Below are 10232 nucleotides of genomic sequence, written 5' to 3' on the forward strand. Positions count from 1 at the left end.
TTCGGTGCAGTTTTGAATTATGCTGGTTAAGTATAATGATCATAAAGTTGGTTAAAAAACACATAATCCTCTCTGGAACCTGTTTTTGGATAAACATGTTTCACATAGAAGAACTTTGTAGCATTGTGACGACCCCTCCTTTCCACTAGGGCTCTGTGTCCTGTTTGCTGGTTCTTTGTCTTTCAGGTTGTTGATTGCTGCTGATGAGCCACACCTGAGCATCGTAGAGTCCCAGTCATAAAGACTCAGCACCTGAACAGGGGGGGGGCTCTCTCCTCCTGGGGCTTTTCCTTGGCTGACCCAGCTGCTGCTTTGTTGGCTTTGTTTAGTTATTGTGATTTGTTAATATTATTTGTTAAACAAATGTACCTATTTATTAGATTTACAGCCGTCTTGTCTCCTTCATGTTGCAGCCTGAGAGCCGGGTTGTAACATATGGGGGCTCGTCCTTACTTGTTTGACCTGGTTTAGATTTTATTTTTGTGAAGTTGTCGCTGATGGTTATAAATTGATCTGCATAGACTGATTCTGGGATCAGTGGTAGCCTAGTAGGCAGGTGCACCTCGTTTTGGTGACTGAGCTGTGCAATCTGGTTGTTTGGGAGACATGGACGAGTGTGGTGAGTAGGGTTAATAGTAATAGTAGTTTGGTTAATGTGAGTAGCTGTGTGATTAGTTTTCCTGAGGAGTGTATTTGTGACGTCGAGCTGTGTTATGCTGGTTGTTTCTTTTGGTGAGTAAATTGCTGTTCTGTCCCTGTTAGGATTAAGAGTGGATTCCCTTTGGAGTTGGTTGGGGGGGGTTGATTAGTGTGGTGACCAAAGTGGTTGGAGCAGTTGTCTCGGGGGCTCGTCTGAGGCTGCAGGTGGGTTGCCAGTTCATGGTTGCTTTACTGGGCCTACGGGTTTTAGTGCGTAAGTGCCCGCCACAAGTACCACCTGAAGACTAGGGAGGAGTTTATTTAGTCTCTGCTTAGGCAGCTAGAGGGACAGGGCTGCAGTGACGTTGGCAGCAATAGTTTAATTCTGTATGGATCAGTTTGGGTTTTGTGTGTGTGTTCGGACAGTCAAAGTTTGTTTCCTCGGTTATGGCTTCTGTGGAGGAGTTGTTGAGATCATTGGAGGAGTTGTTGGGATCATTGGAGGAGTTGTTGGAGCGCGGCTTGTTGGATGCTGTAACAGCATGTTTTGGACTGTTTAGCTTGTGAGATATTCCGGTTTTGTGATGATGGTCATGCTCGAGATGTTTCTGGGTAATTCTGGACCCAGTTATGAGAGCATTGCACAGCTTGTTGGGTGTCTGAGTGGCCTTAACTGCTTCTCACTTCCTTTCAACACACTCTACCTGGTAAGTTTCTTCTCTTAATAACTATCTGCCTTTAAACTTACAGACAGTTATGTTTAACTCAAACCTTTTTCACATGTAATTGTTTCACACCGCTTAATTTACTTGGCAGATACATCAGGAAAAACTGTACATATGCATGTCAGCAAACATAGCTTAACTGTGGATATATATTAACCCTTACATACTGTTAGGGTCAAATTTGATCCGTTTTGTCATTTGACAGCTGTAAAAATCCCCTAAACGTCATTCTTTTAGCCTGAAATTTGATGACTTTTCCTAAAGTGACCCAAAATACACAAAAATGAAAATATTTTAAAATGTTATTCTTTTGTACAGGTGCTACAAACTTTTTTACACTGAGGCTGTTTAGGAAAATGGTGGTTTTAGTGAATCTTGAAACTGTGAAACTGTACAGGCCATGTTTGTGTGTATTTTTTATGGTACAGGGGTGACAGAGTTCAAGGGGGACCTCAACACTGTCCTAAGTACTGTCTGTGTTCCCAGACATTTGCCCAGGTTCCGGCAGAGACAGACACCTGCTGGTCTTTTTGAAGGGGCATGGGGGGAATCTCGAAACAGTGAAAGAGTAAAACAGCATAGGAGTGATCATATATGGTGCACAAAGGGAACAGAAGTCTTCCAGAGGTCAGAGGGTGCCTTGTCATAGACACAAGATCTGCACCTGCATAAAATAATCTACAAAGTAACAAATTTGAATCAATTTATTATCACTATTATTACATTATATCATTACATTATATACATATTATTTACTTAAGTAAAACAGGACATAATAATGTGTAATAGTAGATGTTTTTCTCCAAAAACAAATGTTGTAAAACTTAAAGAGATACACTCTCCCTGCTCTCTGAAGCATTTATTAAGGATTAATCATACATTTATTAATGAGACAGTCTATTTAGACATTCTAAATAGATCTGTAGTTTAAAATTGGGTATAGACACCTACTATGAGGGAAGTCTTGGTCTGGGGTCAAAATTGACCCGGACCATACTGTGAAGGCATTAAATATGAACAGTATGTAAGGGTTAAAAAAAGCACTGGTTAACAATGAGCTTGTTACTTTACCTTCTGTGCTGTTCTCTGTTTGTGGTAAACCCACAAATTACAACACAACCACTCATGATCTTGCTTTGCAGCCTGAATATAGCAAATATTCATTTTCACCATACTAGATATTTACAGGCAAATTTGAAACTAATATGCGTCGTAGTGAACGTCTGCTGGAGAATAAACGAGTGCTGCATCAGTTGTAATATGTGCCGAACACACATGACTATATGCGCCACCAAAGAAGCAACAAAGTGCTCCACTAAAAGATGGAAAACAAGTTGACATGAGGTTGATCAGCTGGCCCTCTGATGTGGTCAGAACCTGGAGCTGAACAGTCTCAAAACTGTGGAGACGACAGTGGACTCCCTCCCTTATCCAGCCTGCAATCCTTGTTTTCAGTTTCAGGAATCAAATTCCTACAGGCCTGCAAGCTCCTCACTGTGAGGTCTACTGCCCTTGTACATGCATTTTGTAACATTGCATATACCTATATCACATTGTTGACATTTCAAAAACTTTTCTGTGATTGCTCTATTTCATTACAGTATTCCTGTTCAGATCCAGGCGTGAGCAGACAGGAGGTCTACCGAACATGTTTGCAGACATGTAGTGAGGCCACCACGTATCTGGTAAAGCAGGCCCAAGTCAACAAAAAGCTTGAACACCAAAACTGTTTTTTGAAGAAGGAACTTGAAAAAATGACAATCAAACAACAACAGCAACAAGACAGACAGCTGTCACAGCAATGGTCTCCAGATGGTAAATATTATCCCACCTGCTGTTTGTTATACTTCATTACTCAAGAAATCATCTTGTTATATTCACTTGGAGCTGAGCCTGCACAAAATAAATACATTCTACAATCTGCTAACTTGTCTTTTTCAGTTATCACAGATGAGGACCTTTTTGGCAATGCCATTAGACGACCTAGCTGCTGACGGATGACACAGATGTGTTCTTATTTATATATCGCCCATATAAAAAAAAACCTTTTAACACATCTTTCCAACTTTGTTTGTGTCTTACTTTTCTCATTCACACGTCATTCAGTAGTATTCAAGGGAGCAGTTGTGGCCGATGGGATACAGTGTATGTACTAAGGGCACACGGTTAGGAGTTCGATTTATAATACACCCTCATTTATAATGCCTTCAGCATAAGTTAAAATAAGATAATCCTTTATTATCCTCGCAGTAGGGAAACTTGCAAGACACAAAACACATTGTCAAAACAAGCATAGTAATTAAGTATCAGAGTAGAGAATATTAAATAAGTAAAAATCCACAATAACAAAAATTAAGATTTTTTACTTTTTATACTCTTTACTGTGTTATCGTTAGAGCCAATAGAATCGAGCTGTACCCACCGAAATGAGATTGACAGCACTGTGAGCCAATGAGAATCAGCAGAGCGCCGTGCAGGGTGACAAGCCAGCTGCGTCACGCGGTGTTTTTAAAGGTCTAAAAATGCTTGAAACACAACCACACTTGGCACACACATTGAAAGTCCAAAATGTAGTTGCCTGATATGATTTTAATGCGTGAAAAGTTGACTCGACAGCACCCCCTACAAAATTTTGAATGGCCATGGCCCTCGTCCCGTAATTCCGATTGACTTGAAAGTTTACACACATCCAGTTCCGTCTGTTCTACGACCACTTGCTCTAACTTTTAGGCTCCGCCTCCTAGAAAAATATCTTAGATTACATTTAATCTATGAATAAACATCCACTGCCCTGTGTGCCTTGGGAGTGTATGCAGCATTACCAAACCACCTCAGCAGAGGTCATAAGATTAAAATATAAGGACGAGAGGAAGCTACTCCTCAACCTAGCGACAGGCCGAGTAAATATCCGTCTGGAGGCCTGCCCAGTCCATGGATGTACCTATAAAAGTACTCGTTTGGACAAGCACCTCGAGGGAGCTCACCCCGAGATTACTGCTGTGCAAATGCAGGCAAACTTCAACATTGTTAAACGCTCGATAACCCCGTTTATGCTTGCACTTCTTCGGGAATCCAATCCGGCCGTGCCTATGGTCTCAGCCCTGGATCTGGAGCTCGAGGCGGAGGAGGAGGACCATCAAATCGAGGACTTGGAGGAGGAGGACCATCGGCACAGCAGAAAGAGCAGCCACTCTGTGGCAAAGCCAGCTGCTGTGCCTCAAGGAAGGAGCTCCGGAGGGTGACTAAAAAACTTGAGAAAGCTGAGACTGAGGTGGCCATCCATCTAAAGAAAAGTCAGAGAATGGCCAAGAGGCTTCGCCGTTCTCAAAGGGTGAGTATGGCTGACCTGAAGATGAGAAGTATCATAGTGATTGTCAAAATAATATCAATTCTAATTCCTTCTGTATTTCTGCCAAAGTCAGCTATAGCCACTTCTGTGGCTGTAACCCAGGACCAAAGCGAGGAGGAGGCCAGGCCAACCGAGAAAAAGCAGGTCCCCGAGACGGAAGAGGCCGGGCCAAGCACTGCCCCAGCACCGGAGGAGGAGGATCAGCATGAGGAGCAGGGGGCAAACAAGCGATTTGCGAAAACGACCCTCAAGAAACTCTTCCAGGGCAGTAAACAGAAGCCCTGGGATGAGGAATCTGATCTTCCCCAAATCAATTAGTAAGTAGGAAAAGGAGAATGTGTGTGTGATTTAAGATTCTATTTCAATATTAAATAAAAAAATAATTTGAATTTGTGTTCACAGACTCATACCTTGAGTACAGGAGGTACCACCAGGGCAGTGCACCCTCCTCAAAGCAAAGGGAGAACTCTGTCCAAGGTCAGCCGGGTGAAATCATTTGTCTACTACATGGCCATGGGACAAAAAGACCTCTACACCTGGCTATTCCTACACAACATGCAGGGCATACGGAGGTATGTGTTGTTTTCCCATTCAAATGTTATGAAGCAGTTATGACAAGCCTGACGTCTGATAAATCCCACTTTTTCTTTCTGCAGCTACGCCGGTCACCTCCTCGGTCTGAAGAAGACCATAACCACTGCCAACTTCTACCTAACATTTATCAGTTTGTACAATATCTCCAGGATACCCCGCCACCCCTCTGCAGACTATCACAGCACCAGCTGACCGCTGTGGTGAGGGCAGTGAAGTCAGCTATCTCTAACCTGAACAGGCCGGTGGTGCTCCACCAACTGAGGGTGAAAGCGAAGAAGATGGTGCACCTAATTTCAAGGGCAAGCCTGAGGAGGTGCCAGGAGCTGTCGGCGGCAAAGATCCCGGAGATCCTTGGTAAGACAATTGGCCTATCTGAACACTCAGTACAAAGATATAGATGGAAATAAACCTGTGTCTCTCTACAAGGTGCTAAAGAAACTTTTTTTCCCTTCTCTCCTGTCCTCTTTTCAGACCAAATGGAGTCTGAGGATGCAGCCTCGCTGCGATACACATTCTACGGGTACTTTTCGGCCTTTGTTGCAGCCGTATACGGACATCGGCCCGGTGACCAAACGAATGAGGGTGACAGAGATAGAGGCGGCGAAGACCATTGGGGGGCCCTCGTCAGCTGATGGCTACGTCATCTCAGTACGTTCCAGGCTCTACGTTGAAGTGCCTTGTAAACTGTGTTTTATTTTAAATGTGTCTGACAGCGTTTTCTCTGTATTGCAGGTTGACGACCACAAAACCAACAGAGACTTTGGGGCGGCGCAAATATACCTGTCAAATGGCGAATTCTCCTGGCTCGAGAGGTGGCTCCACCTGCGGGACACCTTAGGGCCAAAGAACAACCTGGTCTTCATCACCAGTGGCACCGGGCCAGTCAAGAATTGGTCAGATACATGCAGACATCCTGGGTGGAGATGGGACTGCCGGGGAGGCCGAACTTTACCGATATCCGCACTGCAGTGTCTGGTCATGCAAGTATCTTTTTTTCAGTCACCCTCCCTGTGATGCTTTGTTACAATATAACACTTTGCTGGCTTGACTAATGAGTACAAACGTTTTGTCTTCCCGTTTCCAGGCAAAAAACCACCACGAGGCTAACGTCTGCGCCCAAACAGCAAAGTGAAAAGTTCATGTGCCGCTCTACTAGCACGACGGATACATTTTATTCCCTGGTGCTGGACACTGCCAAGCCAGGAAGATGAGGGAGCAATTTCAGAAGATTGTGTCCCCTTCAAATGGCCGCAAGGGCTTCTACAAAGAGGGCGAAGGAATGGTCCAAAAGGGCACTGAGGGCAAAGAAACAAGGCCCGGAATTGATTCCAAGACACGCACACACTGTTAAACTGTTTGGTTTTCATAGTGTTTATAATATGATATATTTTTATATTTGTAAGTGTTTATACTGCTTGTTCAATAAATGTTTTTTCCATTGCTAGAAATGCATGAAAGTTGCACCCACTGACTAAATTAAATTTAACAAGAAATGATCTTATTTGTAAGAAAAAGAAAAAAGATCCACCATGGGTGGGAATCAAACACAGGCCTATTGGTTGATAGACTGCATGCTGACCCATTACACGATGTCAGATCTAACAAGTGATCTACTAACAAATAACAAATCTACAACTGCAGACTTAAGATCCAGTTTACAGAGAGAGGTTGAGACAGAGATGCCATAGTGCAAAGCGAGAGCAAACAAACCGGCCTTACTACACTTGTCCAACGTAGGAGCAGCTACAAACTCATTTAAATTAAAATCTGCCATATCCTACTCAGCATGAAGCAGAAACACCAAAATCAAAATCAAATCACCTCCGTACAACAAACAGCACCAACCAGCAGTGACAGTGGTGGTATTAGTACAGGGTGTCACACACACACAGAAACAGGTCTGGCTTCAAACAAACCACCCCAGGTCCTACTCAACCCCCCACTCCACCTGCCTGTCTTCTGAGGCGTGCTGGGCTCGAGAGATTTGCTCCCCTCCCCAGGATTACCTCGAAAATAAGAAAGGAAAAACATTAAAAGAGTGTTCGATGGAAAGGCTGAAACAGCCAAGCTGAACACTCACCCCGACTTTCCTGAGGAAGCTGCTACACTTGACAAAAACAAACAAACAGACAACGGACACCCACACACCAATACTCACCACAGAAGCCACTGGAGATTCAAACAACCCTCGTTTAACTATCTAAAACTACAACAATTCCCCAAACTCCTTCGTATCCCGGACGAGCCCCCAAATATGTTACGTCCCGGTGGGGACCAGGGAGTAACAGTTGATGGTAAGTGGTCGAAGGAAGAGGGGGAACAATGGTTTAAAGAAAGAAAACCGTTTATTAACAAAAAGAAGGCAATGGCAACAAAAGAACACTGCTCCGCAGAGAATCACACCTAAAACGGGCTTACACTGAGCAGGCCGAGACTGATCTAAAAGACCAACAAAAGGAGAAAACACAAGGTTAAATGAAGTTAGACAAACAAACAACCACCTTGCTGCTAAACTAGAGCAAGCCCAACCACCACCCTCCTTTTAAGGGAAAAGGAGAGAAACCTGCCAAACCTGGAATCAACAAGAGACACACTCTCACAGCACACACGGCTGTCTACTGAGCAGAGAAGGGCTGTCTCAGGCTCACTTCCTGGTCTTATACTGCTCACAGGGGGCGGAGCTCAGTGAGCACACCTGCACTCACTCAAGCAATCACTGCAAGCCAGCCTGAAGAAAAGGGCAGAGGGAGGAGAGAACAGCAGACCCACAACCAAATACAATCACACGTAACACACACCATCTCTTGCTCTATGTTTCTATTTATTCTTCTCTTACTTTTGCTTTTCTTGGCAGTGAAACAATAAGAAAGGGCTAATGGAGCGAGGAAGAGACAGAATTGTCAATTACTTTTTTAATGTTGAAACACTTTTATAATATTTTAATATACTAATCACACACACATTAACTCTTCATGAAACCTTAATGTTCTGGTAAAATTGTAACACATGTGTCCTCTTTCAGTTGTTCTTAAGCTCAATAAACAAACATATTTGACTGGAATTCCTTTTAACTGTCCGGGACATTGGACCAACACCAAAAAAACTGAAAACCCTGAACACATGAAAATATTTGCAAACGAGTCCTAAAAACTTAGATATATGTAATTAAAATAATGACCTCATCATGTATTTTAGGAGTAAATGTACATTTTTAAAACTGATGTTTACCTTCCTGAAACATTAATAACACGTTATATAATGGGTCGTTTTAGCTTAAAGGTGGTAAGAAAAGCAAATCACAGTTCTTATATTTCAACCAAGTCTGAAGGCAGAAGTGAAATCTAGTGATTCAACACGGAAATCAAATATTTCCATTTTTCTTGTGTAGCTCAACAAAACAATACCAATTAGATTATTAATCTGTCTGGGAGGTGTGGTTATTTTTTAAATAAGCTGGTCAGTGATTCTATTTCAGCCCTGAGCTCACGTTAGGTGATTTCAGGAGAAAGAGACCATAATGTAATGTCAGTTACGGTTAATTAACGTTAGCTAACGTAAGGGGCAGGTCCTGGTGTGTTTCTCGGTTGAGCCCAATTTTTAGCCGTTGTCTGTTTGCTTTTTGGCAAATTGATGCCATTTAAATATGCAGAATCAACGTAAGCTATTAGCATTTCCTGTTCGCAGTGTCATGAAAATTACTGGATTAGTTTGATTCTGAAGAAAACCTAAAAATGTGGCGATTTTCAGGAACGTTCTGAAGCGTCTTTTATATATATATATAGATTTGTGGAAGTAATTTGGCGAATTACATGTTGTCTTGAATGTTAATCACTCTATAAGTGCTGACTTTAAGAAGGAGGTAGTGGTGAAATGGGCCGTTAAAAAATTAAGAACAAAAATAATAAAATAAGAGGAATATACAAGTAGTATATTTGTAAAAACTGTACAAGTAATATACTTACTGTTGTTTGTAGCAAATAGAAACATTCTACAGCATATAATGTGATAAGACATTACTACATATACTAAGACACATTAATGTAATATATTCAAAATATGTTTTGGGTTGCAGCTAATCATTCACAAGTGGATCAATCTGTTGGACGATCTACTCATTGTTTCCTGCAGCACGAGAGAAGTAAGATCCAATAGTTTTAATTTTAATTTAGCTGACTGTTTCATCAAATACTGACAATACTGGTCCTCAGGCATCAGCTTTTAAAATATAATAAATTCACACGTATTTTTCTTTTCTAATCATCATGTTTTATCAGTAGTCGCTAAAAATGTTGTGAACTGTGTCACAAACTCACTCAGCACTTTGTGACAAAGTTCAGTGTGAACGCTGAAGAACACCAAAGAGAGCGACTCAGAGAACAGCTTTGTTTCTGCACCAGAGACTCACAGCAGACTCACTGCTGCTAGGCCGTTAGCTTGTTTCTGCGTTAGCCTGTTAGCTTGTGGAGATTATTCCTGTAAACTTCAGCTGCTCTGCTGCAGTTTGGTTGATGATTAGAATCTTTTAGTGTCTGATTAATGTTAATTATTGTTAAACATTTGTATTAAATGCATTCATTTGTAATCACCAGGTAATTTATCATATCTGCTGCTGTATTGAACAACATACATACTGATTGGTTTGATCTGCTGCAGTTTGGTTGATAATTCAAATCTTTTAGTGTCTGTTAAATGTTAATTATTGTTAAGCATTATATTAAATGTATGTGTTTGTCTTCAGGTAATTTATTGTTTCTGCTGATGTAACACAAACATACAACTTTGTTTGTTTATTCTCAATACTTCATATTTTTTACTTTTGCTTATCACCATGTCTCTATTTTGTACTTTCCTGAACAGAACTTGTTGTGGTCACAGCAGTTTGCTGTGTTTTTCCACCTCCTGGGCCTGCCACTCCTCCTGTCTGT

At 41.8% G+C, this 10232-nt stretch overlaps 1 long non-coding RNA gene across 1 annotated transcript; it reads left to right on the top strand.

Moving 5' to 3' along the window:
• Nucleotides 1-545: 545 nt before the first annotated feature.
• LOC129114478 (uncharacterized) lies at nucleotides 546-3395 on the top strand. The gene is made up of 3 exons (XR_008532501.1): nucleotides 546-619; nucleotides 2966-3179; nucleotides 3306-3395. It is a non-coding gene; the product is annotated as an uncharacterized LOC129114478 (long non-coding RNA).
• The last annotated feature ends 6837 nt before the right edge of the window (nucleotides 3396-10232 follow it).

This window comes from Anoplopoma fimbria, unplaced genomic scaffold (genome assembly GCF_027596085.1).
Source record: "Anoplopoma fimbria isolate UVic2021 breed Golden Eagle Sablefish unplaced genomic scaffold, Afim_UVic_2022 Un_contig_4337_pilon_pilon, whole genome shotgun sequence".
Classification (NCBI taxonomy): domain Eukaryota; kingdom Metazoa; phylum Chordata; class Actinopteri; order Perciformes; family Anoplopomatidae; genus Anoplopoma; species Anoplopoma fimbria.